Below are 20,051 nucleotides of genomic sequence, written 5' to 3'. Positions count from 1 at the left end.
ATTCAGGGAATCCAGGCTTCACCAAAAAATTGACAAAGAAAAAAAGATACAATCATTTATCTTTCGTCTCTCTGTGTTTTCATAATTTTCTTTCAATTCTAAAGAGGCTTCACTGGAGAAAGCATCTGAGTGAGCGAAACAGCGCATCACTGTTTCTGTATGTGTAGGCCATCTATCTGATGCTGTCTGGTCATAAAGAGCATGACATTGTTGCCACTTGTAGCCTTGAATGCAAGGGAAGCCTGCGAGAATTTGGCCTCCCTTGACAAAAAAGTATACAATAATAGCCATACAGCATTTGAGCTAAACTGTGAATGGTCCTGCTGCACCCCAAAAAAGGTGTCAAGTGAAGTCGATTTGGCTTCAAGCCTATCACAGAGAAATTTGTCATTGATAGAAACAACTTGAATTGATGCATCTCGTTGTGTTGTCCTCCGGTGGCTGGCTAGCTGGCTAGCTAAAATTGGCCCTTTTCTAAATTAGCCATGGATGGAGAGAGGGATTTGGACTTGTGGTTTTTCTTAGTTCTCTGTACTGGCCAATGATTATAACGGCGATTCTGATCCAACCATAAAATACATTGTGCACCTGGACTGAGAGGATGGACGGTTATTATGTAGCAGGATGTAGAAGGCTAACGTTAACTAGCTAATGTTGCACATGAAGAGAAGTTAGGCTAGCGAGCAAGCATTTTAGCCAGGTAGCCTAGGACAACAAAAAATAAAAGTGTGTACTGAATGACAGAGTGATAGACAGTTTCGTCAATGTGAATGAGAGGAGGATGGCATTGCCATTTCTCTGAAAGTAGGTTGAGTCAACATGTTTTTTCTACTTGCACGAACGCACAAACACACACACAAACACTCACACACAGAACCATGGACAGCCACATCATATTTAGCTTACATTGATTGGACTAAATGGTTTTTGGTATCTTTTAGTTGTCACTGTATTAGACTAAGCATAGGTGATTAGATGATCAAATCAAACTTTATTTCTCACTTGCACCAAATACATGTGTAGACCTTACCGTGAAATGCTAACTTACAAGCCCTTAACCAACAGTGCATTTCAAGAAAGAGTTAAGAAAATATTTACCAAATAAACTAAAGTAAAAAAGTAATAAAAAGCAACACAACACAATACAATAACGAGGCTATATACAGGGGGTACCTGTATAAGACATTTTCCAAGATGGCGTAGCAGTCAGACATCTTTGTCCTGTCATGTCCCTTGTATATATATTTTTACATCTTTTTCTTCGCATATCTTTTTAAAATATTTTCCTAAACCTCAACTTCTAAATATTCTCCTGCAACCCGCCTCACCCAATGTGGCGTGGATCTGTTTTTATTTCTAAAGTATTTCTATTTACTTCAGATCTGGAATCCCTCAACTGAAGCTAGCCAGCTAACTACCTACCAGCTATCAGTCAGCAAACCATTGCTAGCGGTCATCAGCTCACCTTTAGCTTGGAAAGCTCTTGCCAGTTCGAACATAACGGACCCATTATTAATTTTTTTCCCCATATCGCCGGATTCCTACTGCAAACTCTGAACATTTTCATCTGGATCTTCGCAACTAGCTAACCGCAATCCTGGGTGACTACTCCTGGCTAGCGTTTCCATCCCGGAGCAAGCACCAATTAGCCTGAAGCTAGCCCGGCCAGGGCTCCTGTGCTACCACCGAAGCCCACTCCTGGGCTACAATATCCGAACCCTTCTACCGCCGGTACGGGGCATGGAACGCCGATCCTCTACGACTGGAATACCGACATAATCTGCCCGAGGATTCCAACAGGCCCCTCAGGCGCGACGTCCACTGAAGGCCCATTCTGCTAACTGCGGCCTACTAGCTACCTAGAGCTACTTGGAACCCTACTAATTCCACGACTGGTCTATCGACGTCACCGCATGAAGAGGCAAAAACAGACTTACCCCCATCGCGATGTCCCCCAAAGGCTAACTTGCTAGCCCAAAGTCTGTTAACTGCTAGCTTGCTTGCCCCGGTCTGCTAACTGCTAGCTTGCCCCGGTCTGCCAACTGCTTGCTTGCTAACCCGGTCTGCCAACTGCTTGCTTGCTAACCCGGTCTGCTAACTGCTTGCTTGCTAACCCGGTCTGCTAACTGCTAGCTTGCCAGCCCCGGTCTGCTAACTGCTAGCTTGTTTAGCCCCGGCCTACTAACTGTTAGCATCAGCCTGCTAACTGTCTGAATCGCCGTGTCCCCAGTCAGCCCAACCACTCACTGGACACATATGTTCACTTGGCTACGCATGCCTCTCTCTAATATCAATATGCCTCGTCCATTACTGTCCTGGTTAGTGATTATTGTCTTATTTCACTGTAGAGCCTCTAGCCCTGCTCAATATGCCTCCAACCATGTTGTTCCACCTCCTACATATGCGATGACATCACCTGGTTTAAACGTCTCTAGAGACAATATCTCTCTCATCATTACTCAATGCCTAGGTTTTCCTTCCAATGTACTCACATCCTAAATTACCTTTGTCTGTACACTATGCCTTGAATCTATGCTATCGTAACCAGAACCGGCTCCTTTTACTTTGTTCTGAACGTGCTAGACGGCCAGTTCGAATAGCCTTTAGCCGTACCCTTATCCTACTTCTTCTCTGTTCCTCTGGTGATGTAGAGGTTAATCCAGGTCCTGCAGTGCCTAGCTCCACTCCCACTCCCCAGGTGCTCTCATTTGTTTACGTTTGTAACCGTAAAAGCCTTGGTTTCATGCATGTTAACATTAGAAGCCTACTCCCAAAGTTTGTTTTACTCACTACTTTAGCACACTCTGCCAACCCAGATGTCTTAGCCGTGTCTGAATCCTGGCTTAGGAAAACCACCAAAAACCCTGAAATCTCCATCGCTAACTATAACATTTTCCGCCAAGGTAGAACTGCCAAAGGGGGCGGTGTTGCAATCTACTGCAAAGATAGCCTGCAGAGTTCTATATTACTACTCAAACAATTTGAGCTTCTACTTCTAAAAATGCACCTTTCCAGAAACAAGTCTCTCACTGTTGCTGCTTGCTATAGACCTCCCTCTGCCCCCAGCTGTGCCTTCGACACCATATGTGAATTGATTTCCCCCATCTATCTTCTGAGCTCGTGCTACTAGGTGACCTAAACTGGGACATGCTTAACACCCCGGCCATCCTACAATCTAAGCTTGATGCCCTCAATCTCACACAAATGATCAATGAACCTACCAGGTACAACCCCAAATCCGTAAACACGGGCACCCTCATAGATGTCATCCTAACTAACTCGCTCTCCAAATACACCTCTGCTGTTTTCAATCAAGATCTCAGCGATCACTGCCTCATTGCCTGCATCCGTAATGGGTCTGTGACCAAACGACCACCCCTCATCACTGGCAAATGCTCCCTAAAACACTACTGCGAGCAGGCCTTTCTAATCAACCTGGCCGGGGTATCCTGGAATGACATTGACCTCATCCTGTCAGTAGATGATGCCTGGCTATTCTTTAAAAGTGCCTTCCTCACCATCTTAAATAAGCATGCCCCACTCAAAAAATGTAGAACTAGGAATAGATATAGTCCTTGGTCCACTCCAGACCTGTCTGCCCTTGACCAGCACAAAAACATCCTGTGGCGTTCTGTATTAGCATCGAATAGCCCCCGTGATATGCAACTTTTCAGGGAAGTTAGGAACAAATATACACAGGCAGTTAGAAAAGCTAAGGCTAGCTTTTTCAAACAGAAATTTGCGTCCTGTAGTACTAACTCCAAAAAGTTCTGGGACACTGTGAAGTCCATGGAGAATAAGAGCACCTCCTCCCAGCTGCCCACTGCTCTGAGGCTAGGAAACACTGTTACCACCGATAAATCCACTATAATTGAGAATTTCAATAAGCATTTCTCTACGGCTGGCCATGCTTTCCACCTGGCTACCCCTACCCCGGTCAACTGCCCGGCACCCTCCACAGCAACCTGCCAAAGCCCCAACCATTTAGTTGATGTTCTGAAAGAGCTGCAAAATCTGGACCCATACAAATCAGCCGTGCTAGACAATCTGGACCCTCTCTTTCTAAAATTATCTGCCGAAGTTGTTGCAACCCCTATTACTAGCCTGTTCAACCTCTCTTTTGTATCGTCTGAGATTCCCAAAGATTACCCCTACCCCGGTCAACTGCCCGGCACCCTCCACAGCAACCTGCCAAAGCCCCAACCATTTAGTTGATGTTCTGAAAGAGCTGCAAAATCTGGACCCATACAAATCAGCCGTGCTAGACAATCTGGACCCTCTCTTTCTAAAATTATCTGCCGAAGTTGTTGCAACCCCTATTACTAGCCTGTTCAACCTCTCTTTTGTATCGTCTGAGATTCCCAAAGATTGGAAAGATGCCGCGGTCATCCCCCTCTTCAAAAGGGGTGACACTCTAGACCCAAACTGCTACAGACCTATATCTATCCTACCCTCTTTCTAAGGTCTTCGAAAGCCAAGTTAACAAACAGATTACCGACCATTTCAAATTCCACCGTACCTTCTCCGCTATGCAATCTGGTTTCAGAGCTGGTCATGGGTGCACCTCAGCCACGGTCAAGGTCCTAAATGACACAACCACCATCGATAAGAGACATTACCGTGCAGCCGTATTCATCGACCTGGCCAAGGCTTTCGACTCTGTCAATCACCACATTCTTATCGGCAGACTCGACAGCCTTGGTTTCTCAAATGATTGCCTCGCCTGGATTACCAACTACTTCTCTGATAGAGTTCAGTGTGTCAAATCAGAGGGCCTGTTGTCCGGACCTCTGGCAGTCTCTATGGGGGTGCCACAGGGTTCAATTCTCGGGCCGACTGAATTCTCTGTATACATCAATGATGTTGCTCTTGCTGCTGGTGATTCTCTGATCCACCTCTACGCAGACAACACCATTATGTATACTTCTGGCCCCTCTTTGGACACTGTGTTAACTAACCTCCAGATGAGCTTCAATGCCATACAACTCTCCTTCCGTGGCCTCCAACTGCTCTTAAACGCAAGTAAAACTAAATGCATGCTATTCAATTGATCACTGCCCGCACCTGCTCGCCCGTCCAGCATCACTACTCTGGACGGCTCTGTCTTAGAATACGTGGACAACGACCAATAACTAGGTGTCTGGTTAGACTGTAAACTTTCCTTCCAGACTCACATTAAGCATCTCCAATCAAATTAAATCTAGAATCAGCTTCCTATATCGCAACAAAGCATCCTTCACTCATGCTGCCAAACATAGCCTCGTAAAACTGACCATCCTACTGATCTTCGACTTCGGTGATGTCATCTATAAAATAGCCTCCAACACTCTACTCAACAAACTGGATGCAGTCTATCACAGTGCCATCCGTTTTGTCACCAACGCCCAATACACTACCCACCACTGCGACCTGTACTCTCTCATTGGCTGGCCCTCGCTTCATACTCGTCGCCAAACACACTGGCTACAGGTTATCTACAAGTCTCTGCTAGGTAAAGCCCCGCCTTATCTCAGCTCACTGGTCACCATAGGTGCACCCACTCATAGCACGTAGGCTCCAGCAGGTATATTTCACTGGTCACCCCCAAAGCCAATTCCTCCTTTGGTCGTCTTTCCTTCCAGTTCTCTGCTGCCAATGACTGGAACGAACTGCAAAAATCTCTGAAGCTGGAGACTCATATCTCCCTCACTAGCTTTAAGCACCAGCTGTCAGAGCAGATCACTGCACCTGTACATAGCCCATCTGTAAACAGCCCATCTATCTACCTACCTCATCCCCATACTGTATTTATTTATTTATCTTGCTCCTTTGCACCCCAGTATCTCTACTTGCACATTCATCTTCTGCACATCTACCATTCCAGTGTTTAATTGCTATATTGTAATTACTTCACCACCATGGCCTATTTATTGCCTTAACTCCCTTATCTTACCTCATTTGCACTCACTGTATATAGACTTTTTGTTTTCTTTTGTTCTACTGTATTATTGACTGTATGTTTTGTTTATTCCATGTGTAACTCTGTTGAATGTGTCAAATTGCTATGCTTTATCTTGACCAGGTCGCAGTTCCAAATGAGAACTTGCTCTCAACTAGCCTACCTGGTTAAATAAAGGTTAAATAAAAATTAGTCAATGTGCGGGGGTACAGGTTAGTCGAGGTAATTTGTACGTGTAGGTAGGGGTGAAGTGACTATGCATAGATAATAAACAGCGAGTAGCAGGGGGGAGGGGGGGTGTCAATATAAATAATCCGGTGGCCATTTGATTCATTGTTCAGCAGTCTTATGGCTTGGGGGTAGAAGCAGTTAAAGAGCCTTTTGGTCCTAGACTTGGTGCTCCGGTACCGCTTGCTGTGCAGTAGCAGAGAAAACAGTCTGACTTGGGTGATTGGAAACTTTGACAATTTTTTGGGCTTTCCTCTGACACCGTCTAGTATATAGGTATTGGATGGCAGGAAGCTTGGCCCCAGTGATGTACTGGGCCATACGCACTACCCTCTGTAGCACCTTACAGCCAGATGCCCTTGCAGGATGCTCTCGATGGTGCAGCTGTAGAACTTTTTGAGGATCTGGAGACCCATGCCAAATCTTTTCAGTCTCCTGAGGGGGAAAAGGTGTTGTTGTGCCCTCTTCACGACTGTCTTGGTGTGTTTGGACCATGATAGTTTGTTGGTGATGTGGACAGAAAGGAACTTGAAACTCTCAACCCGCTCCACTACAGCCCCGTCAATGTTAATGGGGGCCTGTTCGGCCCGCCTTTTCCTGTAGTCCACGATCAGCTCCTTTGTCTTGCTCACATTGAGGGAGAGGTTGTTGTCCTGGCACCACAGTGCCAGGTCTCTGACCTCCTCCCTATAGGCTGTCTCAGCGTTGTCAGTGATCAGGCCTACCACTGTTGTGTTGTCAGCAAACTTACTGATGATGTTGGAGTCGTGTTTGGCCACGCAGTCGTGGGTGAACAGGGAGTACAGGAGGGGACTAAGCACACACCCCTGAGGGGTCCCAGTGTTGAGGATCAGCGTAGCAGACGTGTTGTTGCCTACCCTTATCACCTGTTGGCGGCCCTTTAGGAAGTCCAGGATCCAGTTGCAGAGGGAGGTCTTTAGTCCCAGGGTCCTTAACTTAGTGATGAGCTTTGTGGGCACTATGGTGTTGAACGCTGAGCTGGAGTCAATGAATAGCATTCTCACATAGGTGTTCCTTTTGTCCAGGTGGGAAAGGTCAGTGTGGAGTGCAATTGAGATTGCATCATCTGTGGATCTGTTGGTGCAGTATGCGAATTGGAGTGGGTCTAGGGTATCCGGGAGAAAGCTGTTGATGTGAACCATGACCAGCATTTCAAAGCACTTCATGGCTACCGACGTGTGTGCAACGGGGTGGTAATCATTTAGGCAGGTTACCTTCGCTTCCTTGGGCACAGGGACTATGGTGGTCTGCTTGAAACATGTAGGTATTACAGACTCGGTCAAGGAGAGGTTGAAAATGTCAGTGAAGACACTTGCCAGTTGGTCATCGCATGCATATGTTTACATGTTGAAGTTGAAATGGTGCTGGAATAGTGGAGGCAGTTCCTGTTTTCTTTGCAACCTGCAGTACCTCTCCGTGGTTCTAAATCAATAGTTGTTTATTCGTCCAAAAATGTTGGAAACATTAACTTTCTTGACCATGCTGTAGGACATGTAACTGTTTGATACATGCAATATGCTTTGTGGACTTTACCGGACAGAGGTTGTTCTCCGGTTTTGTGATGAAACAAAGGATTTGTTGAACTTATTCTGCCACTGTGTCTTCTTATTGTTGTAAGCTATAGAGCAAACAATGTAATTATCACAACACACAGGTTGTAATATTTCTTTTTTTTTCTGGTTTGGCTTCCCACTGATTTTACCCACGCACCGCTACTGTTGGATAGAAGCTGTTCAGGAGCCATTTGGTGTCAGACTTGATGCCACGGTACCGCTTGCCGTGCGGAAGCAGAGATAACAGTCTATGGCTTGGGTGGCCTTCCGGGCCTTCCTTTCACACCGCCTGATATAGAGGTCCTGGATGGCAGGGACCTTGGCCCCAGTGTTGTGCTGGGCTGTCCGCACCACCCTCTGTAGCGCCATGCGATTGAAGGTGGTGCTGTTGTCATACCAAACAGTGATGCATCCAGTCAAGATGTTTTCAATGTTGCAGCTGTATAACCTTTCGAGGGCCAAGGAAAAAAAAACTTTTCAACTTCCTGAGGGGGAAGAGGCGCTGTTGCGCCTTCTTCATGACTGTGCGCGTGGACCATTTTTTTAAGTCCTTAGTGATTTGGACATGCAGGAACTTGAAGCTCTCGACCCATTCCACTGCAGCCCTGTTGATGACGATGGGGGCATGCTCACCATCACATAGATTTTCTGTGTTGAAATGACGTGGAAACAAAGTTGATTCAACCAGTTTTTGCCCAGTAGGACACTTTAAATAATTTTGTGAAGTCATATCTATCTGTTCCCAAAATAGAATAGGCCTATAGGCCAGAACCAGTGGAAGTGACTCAAATTAACCACTGTCACATTCTACCTATCAGGTCCATTTACTTTCTTTTACTTCAGTTTTTGAGAGTTGGCGAGAAAGAGTTCCCTTAAACGAAACAATACATTTTTGTCTGTGAGCCAACAATAAGGACGGACAAGGTGAGGCAGAGCGATCAGAATATCTTACAGAGAAGTTCGAGGAAAAACAGACTTACAGATTCGAAAAGCAACTCGTGCTTTTTCACAGAGAAGCATCAACAACAGATGAGTATGAAGTGGAAACCAGCTGGGAAAGAACTGCTATGTAAACTGCACTTTGATTCTCTGACAGTGTTTTGGCGCGTGAGTCTCTCGCTGATGCAGTGCTGAGGCGAAAATGCAGCAGGTGCTCATTCCAAAGTGACTGCGGTGGGGACACACATGAACTCTGGCACACCTCGTCATTCTGTGGTTTACTTTGCACACTTACCCTCTACTCGACTTCTGGAACTCACAAACTCAGCTGTAAAACTGCATCTCAGCCCCTGATTATGGCCTTTGAACACAGCAGCTGTCCCTCTCTTGTATATTGGGCTTGGGCATACACAACATAGCTTTATGTTCCTCTCAAGACATCATACAGCAGGTCCCAGAATCCCATATCCAAGGCCCCTACCGTCAACCTCACATCCCCATACTACTTTTAAACGGCACACCATCTCAACATTCAGCACAGAGGTGGGAGGATATATTCAAGGAAGGGATGGTGAAGTTGTTTAACCCCCACAAACATCAAACAACAATAGGGAGAGCACAGAGGTGGGCCTGTTGACTGCCCCAATAGCCCCCCAGTTGATTGGGTTCATCCACCATGGCAGTGGGTGTCTGTGTGGGACCAGGGACCATGACTAAGGCGACATGGTTCGCAGATGACTGGGCCACCCCTACACTGATCTGGGTCATTGGATCAGAACAACACCATCCCCAACTCTGGACATTCACTTCCCCTGCCATGTGAGATATCTCATCCTCTTTCTCAGTTTGTTGGGACTGTTCAACCTTCTAACTCTGTTTCTCTTCTGCCCTTTCTCCACTGGTATTCAATGATGCCTTGAGTGGAGCAGGTGATTGTGGCGTAGACAGGGTAAGTGATAGATCCCATGGTTCTGGTGGTGATAGCACCCTTAGAAATCTCCTGGTGTCTTCACAGTTTTCTTCTTTTCTATATTTAGGCATTATATCTACAGCACTCTGCAAGCAAACACACACACACCCACACAGGGGCGCAACATTGGTTTTAGAAGTGTGAGGGACAAAACCTGTCTGGGGGTCCTACCTAAAGCTAAAACCCTTTTGGGATCATTTTGGGGTCACTTTTATTGTAAATAAGAATAGAATACGTTTCTAAACACTTCTACATGAATGTGGATGCTACCATGATTCTGGATTGGGGTCATCTTGGAGTCACTTTCATTGTAAATAAGAATATAATGTTTCTAAACACTTCTACATTAATGTGGATGCTACTGTACCATGAATGAATCGTGAATAATGATGAGTGAGAAAGTTATAGACGCACAAATATCATACCCCCCAAAAAATGCTAGCTTCCCCTGTTATTGTAATGGTGAGAGGTTAGCATGTCTTGGGGGTATGATATTTGTGCGTCTAACTTTCCCAGTCATCATTATTCACGATTCATTCATGGTAGCATCCACATTAATGTAGAAGTGTGTAGAAACATTATATTCTTATTTACAATGAAAGTGACTCCAAAATGACAATATATTATTTACAATTTATTTCATTTTGGCACAAAATAATCTAAAACACAACCTAAACAAACAGAAAATGCATCCAACAAATGTGTAGTCACAAGCATGATGTAGTCATTGCGTGCTATGAATGTGGCACCAAATACTTTTTACTTCTTTAATACACATACAAGTGAATTTGTCCCAATACTTTTTCTCCATTGAAATGGGGGGACAATGTACAAAAAGTGATCTAATGTCTAAACGGTTCATCCGATATGGATGAAAATACCCTCATATTGAAGCTGACAGTCTGCACTTTAACTTCATAGTCATTGTTTCATTTTAAATACACACTTTTGGAGTATAGAGAAAAAAATGCTTCACTGTCCCGATAATTACGCAGGGCACTGTAATTCATATCATAGGCCTAATCGTACTGTAGAGCTCATTTTACTGGCACACAATATAGCTGGATCACCCCGTCCTGCCTCTAGAGGTCCACCACCCTGCAGCCCCCCAACCCAACACACCCCACTCAGCTTTAGGATCTTAGTGAAACATTCATAATTGGTTTCAGGTGTTAGGCCAAGGCCAGAGTGACAACCAAGAACCCCAGGGCCGGGACTGAGCAGCCCAGAAGCTAGGGATCTCCCCTGACGTGGGCATGTTTTCAATACAGACTTCTTTTGTCATACAATATTCCATATAAGGCATCCAGACCTTATGAAAGTTATCCAGTATACCTTTAATCTTGTAATAAATCAAATCCAGTGATACATATCTTGACATTTCTGACATCCATTGTGACATAGTGGGAGGCTAACCAACCTTCCCATTAAACACCAGCTGGCTGGTGTGTTTACGGACATATTCAATTTCTCCCTATCCCAGTCTGCTGTCCCCACATGCTTCAAGATGGCCACCATTGTTCCTGTACGCAAGAAGGCAGAGATAATCGCCGCATTGCCTCTCACTTCTGTCATCATGAAGTGCTTTGAGAGACTAGTCAAGATCCTATCCCCTCCACCTTACCTGTCACCCTAGACTCACTGCAATTTGCATACCGCAATTTGCATACCGCGCCAATCGCATACCGGGCCTCCGTGTGGCCTGGGCCTCCCTGTATGGCTCAGTTGGTAGCGCATGGTGTTCGCAACGCCAGCATGGTGTGTGCAACGCCAGGGTTGTGGGTTCAATTCCCACGGGGGGCCAGTACAATTTTTTTTTTTAAATGCATGAAATGTAAGTATTCACTACTGTAAGCCGCTCTGGATAAGAGCGTCTGCTAAATGACTAAAATGTAAAATGTAAATAGGTCCACAGACGATGCAATCACCATCACACTGCACACTGCCCTATCCCATCTGGACAAGATGAATAGCTATGTAAGAATGCTGTTCATTGACTATAGCTATAGCATTCAACACCATAGTACCCTCCAAGCTCATCATTAAGCTTAAGGCCCTGGGTCTCAACCCCGCCCTATGCAATTGGGTCCTGGACTTCCTGCCGGGCCGCCCCCTGGTGGTGAAGGTAGAAAACAACATCTCCACTTCGCTGATCCTAAACACTGGGGCCCCACAAGGGTGCATGCTCAGCCCCCTCCTGTACTCACTGTTCACCCATGACTGCGTGGCCATGCACGCCTCATCAAGTTTGCAGACGACACAACAGTAGTAAGCTTGACCACCAACAATGACGAGACAGCCTATAGGGAGGAGATGAGGGCACTCAGAGTGTGGTGTCAGGAAAACAACCTCTCACTCAACGTCAACAAAGGAGATGATCGTGGACTTCAGGGAACTGCAGAGGGAGCACCCCCCATCCACATCGACAGGATAGCAGTGGAGAAGGTGGAAAGTTAAGTTCCTTGGCGTACACATCACGGACAAACTGAAATTGTCCACCCACACAGACAGTGTGGTGAAGAAGGCGCAACAGCGCATCTTCAATCTCAGGAGGCTGAAGAAATTTGGCTTGTCACCTATAACCCTCACAAACTTTTACAGATGCACAATTGAGAGCATCCTGTTGGGCTGTATCACCTCCTGGTACGACAACTGCACCACTCACAACCGCCGGGCTCTCCAGAGGGTGGTGCGGTCTGCACAACGCATCACCGGGGGCAAACTACCTGCCCTCCAGGACACCTACAGTACAGCACCCAATGTCACAGGAAGGCCAAATAGATCATCAAGAACAACAACCACTCGAGCCACTGCCTGTTCACCCCGCTACCATCCAGAAGGCAAGGTCAGTACAGGTGCATCAAAGCTGGGACCGAGAGACGGAAAAACAGCCATCACTAACACAGAGAGGCTGCTGCCTACATACAGACTTGAAATCATTGGCCACCCTAACAAATGGATCGCTAGTCACTTTATTAATGCCACTTTAACAATGATGTTTACATATCTTGCATTACTCATCCCATATGTATATATTGTATTTTATACCATCTACTGCATCTTGCCTATGCCGCTTGGTCATTGCTCATCCATATATTTATACATACATTTTCTTATTCCATCCCTTTACTTAGATGTTTGTGTATTAGGTAGTTGTTGTGGAATTGTTAGATTACTTGTTAGATATTGCTGCACTGTCAGAATTAGAAGCACAAGCATTACGCTACACTCCCAATAACATCTGCTAACCATGTGTATGTGACCAATAACATTTGATTGGATTTTGATTTTATTTAATGGCAATGCATCTCTTAGCCGCTATAAATGCCAGGTTACATAGTTTCTTCAGATACCAGTCTCCAGTATCAACATTTCCAAGGAAACAAAAAACAGTCAGAAGGGAGAATCTGTAAACATGCTGACATAAAATAACATTCTCTTTTCCAGAATACAGACAACCTTCACAAGAGCATAACATATGCAAATGTCTCCCCTTTTTGTTTTTTACACCACCAGCAGAGGAATTACATTTCAGAGTGCGTGATATTCCATTTCACTGGCATATAGTACGTTCTATGGATGGTCTTAAACTACAGTAATTTATGTCTGAGATTATATGAACAAGACAGGGTATTCAACCATATCTGTATCCATTCATCATCATCAATAGTCTCTCCCGGGTCTTCCTCACATTTTTATTTGACATGTTTTGTGCCATCAGGAAAAGCCTCTCAACAATTGATACAGTTTGGAAATCAACTTTAGAGGTTTGTCAGACTGCCTTAATATAGTTTCAATCTTTGAAGCTTCTTGCTTGTCCAGTGTTTGCTGCACAAGGGGAATAAAGTGTTGCATCTTCAAAAGTTCACCTTAGCTCCATCACAGACTGGTCTTCCCTGGTTGCCTGACCCTGCTGAGACCCCAGTCACCATATGAACCTGCTCAGATGAGGCATGTCAAATAATTACCTTGGTGTACATTTTTACATGATTTTATCCAAGAATAGAATCAATGCTTCAATAATGGAAATTACCATTATTCCCAGATCCCAGACTTGAGACTGTAGCCCATCCATCAACTCAAGATCGTTCCCGAAGACTGGTCTTCCCTGGCTGTCTAACACTGCTGGGACACCTGTCACCATCTGATCCTGCAAAGACATGATGAGCATAGTGTTGTGTACCGACTGTGCATCATGACAATGAAGCCTGTAGAGCTGTTTATACCATGTCACTGTGAAAAGTAGGGAATTAGCTAGGGAAACTGACATATCAATAACATTACATTGCTATTCTGACACCCCCAAAAAACTCACAAAACTCACAAACCGTCAGAATATCGGTCTTCAATCGTTTGGCCGCTGGTTTCATCATTTGATTTAGGTCTAGGCTAGTATGATTGAGGCAAAAAGAATAGCTACAGTTCGTGAGCTAGCTACCTAGCTCACGTTAGCCAACTTTTGGCTTGCTCTAATGGTATATCAACTGGCAAAAACTAGCCAAGTTAATTTACTTCTGTTGAAACAGGACAAAACAAAGGCTACAAAACATTGCCATACCCACAACAGCTGTTTTATACTGCTTCCTGACAGACAGCTAGAGACTAGAGCTGAACTGGCTGTGGTAGCTACAGTACTATCTAGCTAGTTCATTCATGTCAGAGAGAACTTCAGTCGAGAGGGGATGAAACATGTAGCTAAAGCATTAGTTAACGTTTCATGTCAGTTACACTACAAACTCAGCACTGTGAATATATATACACTGCTCAAAAAAATAAAGGGAACACTTAAACAACACATCCTAGATCTGAATGAAAGAAATAATCTTATTAAATACTTTTTTCTTTACATAGTTGAATGTGCTGACAACAAAATCACACAAAAATAATCTATGGAAATCCAATTTATCAACCCATGGAGGTCTGGATTTGAAGTCACACTCAAAATTAAAGTGGAAAACCACACTACAGGCTGATCCAACTTTGATGTAATGTCCTTAAAACAAGTCAAAATGAGGCTCAGTAGTGTGTGTGGCCTCCACGTGCCTGTATGACCTCCCTACAATGCCTGGGCATGCTCCTGATGAGGTGGCGGATGGTCTCCTGAGGGATCTCCTCCCAGACCTGGACTAAAGCATCCGCCAACTCCTGGACAGTCTGTGGTGCAACGTGGCGTTGGTGGATGGAGCGAGACATGATGTCCCAGATGTGCTCAATTGGATTCAGGTCTGGGGAACCTGTTGTCTATTCCATTTGCACAACAGCATGTGAAATTTATTGTCAATCAGTGTTGCTTCCTAAGTGGACAGTTTGATTTCACAGAATTGTGATTGACTTGGAGTTACATTGTGTTGTTTAAGTGTTCCCTTTATTTTTTTGAGCAGTATATTTTCTGTTAAGTCAAATAGCAGTTACCTTGCCAGCTACATCAATCACATAAAGATTTGTGCTTACTTTTACAACACGCACGCACGCACGCACGCACACACACACACACACACACACACACACACACACACACACACACACACACACACACACACACACACACACACACACACACACACACACACACACTCTCACGGAGGAAGAAATCAAGCCTGAATAAGATAACAGCCCTTAAGATAAGATAAGAGCCCTTGTGCTGCAGGGAAATATAAAGATCATATCCATTGTGTGTGTGTGTGTGTCTGCCTCTGTGCGACTGTGTGAGTCATGTGTCCAAGTACTAAAGGAAGACTACAGATGACCTGTAGTCTAATGTTGCTTACTTAGAGTCCCCAATGTCTCCTTCACAAAGCTTTTGTGGCTCCCTAATTACCTCCATCTCTTTGACGTAGAGAGCATGGAACATGTCATTTTACTGCATGAAAAGTCTGCAAACATCAGTAAACAACTTTTTCACTTCTCTCTAATTTAAAGCCATTTTCAATTTCTCCTCTGTTCAATTTCCAAGACTTGCACATGATCAGAGATGTAACAAGCCTGAGTCTCTGTCCCAAATGGCAGCCTATTCCCTACTTAGTGCACTACTTTTGAGTAGGGCCTTATGGGAAGCATATTTCGAGTCGTAAGAATTAGGGGAAGGCCCATTGAACACAAAGTCTCAAAGTACTGCAGTGCATGGTGGTAGGTTGTTTTTTTGGTTGTAGGTCATTCCTGAGTTGGAATTACAGTGTAGCAGTGGAGGCTCCTCAAAGGAGGAAGGGGAGGATAATACTCCTCAGTGAATTTCATAAAAATAAAATGGTGAAATATTGAAAAAATATATATTTTTAAGATGAAACTATACTAAATACTGCATACTCACGTCACCAGATTATTTATTTATTTATTTTTATTTCACCTTTATTTAACCAGGTAGGCTAGTTGAGAACAAGTTCTCATTTACAACTGTGACCTGGCCAAGATAAAGCAAAGCAGTTCGACACAAACAACAATACAGAGTTACACATGGAATAAACAAACATACAGTCAATAATACAATCGAAAAAGTCTATATACAATGTGTGCAAATGAGGTAGGATAAGGGAGGTAAGGCAATAAATAGGCCATAGTGGTGAGATAATTACAATATAGCAATTAAGCACTGGAGTGATAGATGTGCAGAAGATGAATGTGCAGGTAGAGATACTGGGGTGCAAAGGACCAAAATAAATAAAATAAATAACAGTATGGGGATGAGGTAGTTGGATGGGCCATTTACAGATGAGCTATGTACAGGTGCAGTGATCTGTGAGCTGCTCTGAGAGCTGTTGCTTAAAGCTAGTGAGGGAGATAAGAGTCTCCAGCTTCAGTGATTTTTGCAGTTCGTTCCAGTCATTGGCAGCAGAGAACTGGAAGGAAAGGCGGCCGAAGGAGGAATTGGCTTTGAGGGTGACCAGGGAAATATACCTGCTGGAGCGCGTGCTACGGGTGGGTGCTGCTATGGTGACCAGTGAGCTGAGACCTAGCAAAGACTTATAGATGACCTGGAGCCAGTGGGTTTGGCGACGAATATGATGCGAGGGCCAGCCAACGAGAGCATACAGGTCGCAGTGGTGGGTAGTATATGGGGTTTTGGTGACAAAATGGATGGCACTGTGATAGACTGCATCCAATTTTCTGAGTAGAGTGTTGGAGATTATTTTGTAAAATGACAACACCAAAGTCAAGGATCGGTAGGATAGTCAGTTTTACGAAGGTATGTTTGGCAGCATGAGTGAAGTATGCTTTGTTGCGAAATAGGAAGCCGATTCTAGATTTAATTTTGGAATGGAGATGCTTGTGAGTCTGGAAGGAGAGTTTACAGTCTAACCAGACAACGTGGTATTTGTCGTTGTCCACATATTCTAGATCAGAACCGTCCAGAGTAGTGATGCTGGACGGGCGGGCAGGTGTGGGCAGCGATCGGTTGAAAAGCATGCATTTAGTGTTATTTGCATTTAAGAGCAGTTGGAGGCCACGGAAGGAGAGTGGTATGGCTTTGAAGCTCGTCTGGAGGTTAGTTAACAAAGTGTCCAAAGAAGGGCCAGAAGTATACAGAATGGTGTCATCTGCGTAGAGGTGGATCAGAGAATCACCAGCAGAAAGAGCGACATCATTGATGTATACAGAGAAAAAAGTCGGCCCGAGGATTGAGCCCTGTGGCACCCCCATAGAGACTGCCAGAAGTCCGGACAACAGGCCCTCCGATTTGACACACTGATCTCTGTCTGAGAAGTAGTTGGTGAACCAGGTGAGGCAGTCATTTGAGAAACCAAGGCTGTTGAGTCTGCCGATAAGAATGTGGTGATTGACAGAGTCGAAAGCCTTGGCCAGGTTGATGAATACAGCTGCACAGTATTGTCTCTTATCGATGGCGGTTATGATATCATTTAGGACCTTGAGCATGGCTGAGGTGCACTCATGACCAGCTCGGAAACCAGATTGCATAGCGGAGAAGGTACGGTGGGATTCGAAATGGTCGGTGATCTGTTTGTTAACTTGGCTTTCGAAGACCTTAGAAAGGCAGGGTAGGATAGATTTAGGTTTGTAGCAGTTTGAGTCTAGAGTGTCTCCCCCTTTGAAGAGCAGCATGACCGCGGAAGCTTTCCAATCTTTGGGGATCTCAGACGATACGGAAGAGAGGTTGAACAGGCTAGTAATAGGGGTTGCAACAATTTTGGCGGATCATTTTAGAAAGAGAGGGTCCAGATTGTCTAGCCCGGCTGATTTCTAGGGGTCCAGATTCTGCAGCTCTTTCAGAACATCAGCTATCTGGATTTGGGTGAAGGAGAAATGGTGGCGGCTTGGGCAAGTTGCTGTAGGGGGCGCAGGGCTGTTGACCGGGGTAAGGGTAGCCAGGTGAAAAGCACGGCCAGCCGTAGAAAAATGCTTACTGAAATTCTCAATTATCGCGGATTTATCGGTGGTGACAGTGTTTCCTAGCCTCAGTGCAGTGGGCAGCTGGGAGGAGGTGCTCTTATTCTCCATGGACTTTACAGTGTCCCAGAACTTTTTGGAGTTTGTGCTACAGGACGCAAATTTCTGTTTGAAAAAGCTAGCCGTTGCTTTCCTAATTGCCTGTGTATATATATATATATTTTTTTTTTTCTTATTATTATTTTATTTTTTTAAAAATTTTTAAATTATTTTTATTTTTTTTGCCTGTGTATATTGGTTCCTAACTTCCCTGAAAAGTTGCATATCGCGGGGGCTATTCAATGCTAAGTAAAACACACTGTTTTGCAATAAAGGTCTACAGTAGCCTCAACAATACTCTGGGGTAACACCATGGTGAAGCTGGAGAACAGCTAGTTTTTCGTCCTCTGGGTACATTTACAAACCTAAGAGGCTCATGGTTCTCACCACCTTCCATAGACTTCCACAGTAATTATGGCAACTTCTGGAGGACGCCCTCCAACCTATCAGAGCTCTTGCAGGAGGAACTGACATGTACACCCAATCAAAGAATCAGAGAATGAATCTCGTACTGAAAGCATAAGCTACAGCTAGCTAGCACTGCAGTGCACAAAATGTGGTGAGTAGTTGACTCAAAGAGAGAGAAAGATAATTGTTAAACTGTTTTGAACAAATACATTTCTTCAAAAATGAAGGAGAGAGAGGCTGCAGTCCAAATTCAAAGTACATTGCCCTTGGGCCTAAATCCTCAGCCCTTGAATGACGTTTTACATCGTCACATCCAAGTGTACCTTAAATGTCCCATGCCCAAGCGAGGGAGAGTGATGATCAGAGAGGCAACGTCCTTGGTGAAATCTTGAAATTCAGCTTTTAAAAATCTACCTAAATATATTAATGTACCTAGCAAGCTAATGTTGGTGGCAGGTAGCCTAGTGTTTGGAGCGTTGGACTAGTAACCGAACGGTTGCAAGATCGAATCCCCGAGCTGACAAGTTAAAAGTCTGTCGCTCAATGATGGCCTAGGAACGTTGGGTTAACTGCCTTGTTCAGGGCAAGGCAGTTAACCCACTGTTCCTAGGCCATCCTTGAAAATAAGAATTTGTTCTTCACTGACTTGCCTAGTTAAACAAAGGTTAAATAAAAAACATAGCTAGCTAGCACTCCTGTCAGGTAGCTAGCCAGCTACAGTCGGCTAGATAGTTTTATTGTTTGGTTATCCCAATACGTTTCAGAATTACCCAAAATATGTTTAAGAAGCTGTTTACGTTTTATAGGGTCCTTACTACTAGATTAAGCCAATTTGCCAACACTAAAATAAATGTAATCTATATATTTATTTTAGCAAGCTAGCTTCGTAATCTGACATGCCAATAATCTGACATGCCGTGTTGATTAAATTTGACACTTCGCAGCCACCGGAGTATGACACGTGACTACAGTTTGCATTGAATTGTGGGTCATATCAACCCCGCAAGTGATCAAAGTTCTTCACTCGCTCCCTCGAGCTAAATCGAGGGCCGAGGGGGCAACGTTAGTAAATTGGACCTCCACTTAAGATGGTAATTAAACTACATCTGGTTTCGACAGGGATTTCCCCAAGGGAAAGTTGCTAGCACGAGGGCTGAGGGGGAAAAATAACGTGTTTGGACTGCAGCTAGAGAGGGCTAGCTATATTTCTTTTTTTTTCTCACTTTCACTTAAAAATACACTATGCAGAAATTGCTCCGCCATTTCCTGGTTGCTAAAATTCTAATAGTTTGCTTAATTTCAGTTTATGTGACAAATAAAGCAAGTATTGTGTAGAGAATTATTGTACATCTAAACCGCTGTGAAATATCATTTCCATAACCAAAAATATTGTATTTTCAGCTGTTTGAAGCTGGTGTACAAATCAAAAGTAAAAGACTCAAAAACAAAACATAAGAACGTGAAGCATAGAAATAGCGCACCTAGAACAGATCTACCGCTTCTTACACTTGCTTTCAGTGATAATGACAGATCTACAACACACATTTCTATGTGA

The sequence above is a fragment of the Salmo salar genome, chromosome 03, assembly GCF_965601325.2.
Source record: "Salmo salar chromosome 03, fSalSal1, whole genome shotgun sequence".
Classification (NCBI taxonomy): domain Eukaryota; kingdom Metazoa; phylum Chordata; class Actinopteri; order Salmoniformes; family Salmonidae; genus Salmo; species Salmo salar.
Note: the sequence above shows the minus strand (reverse complement) of the source record.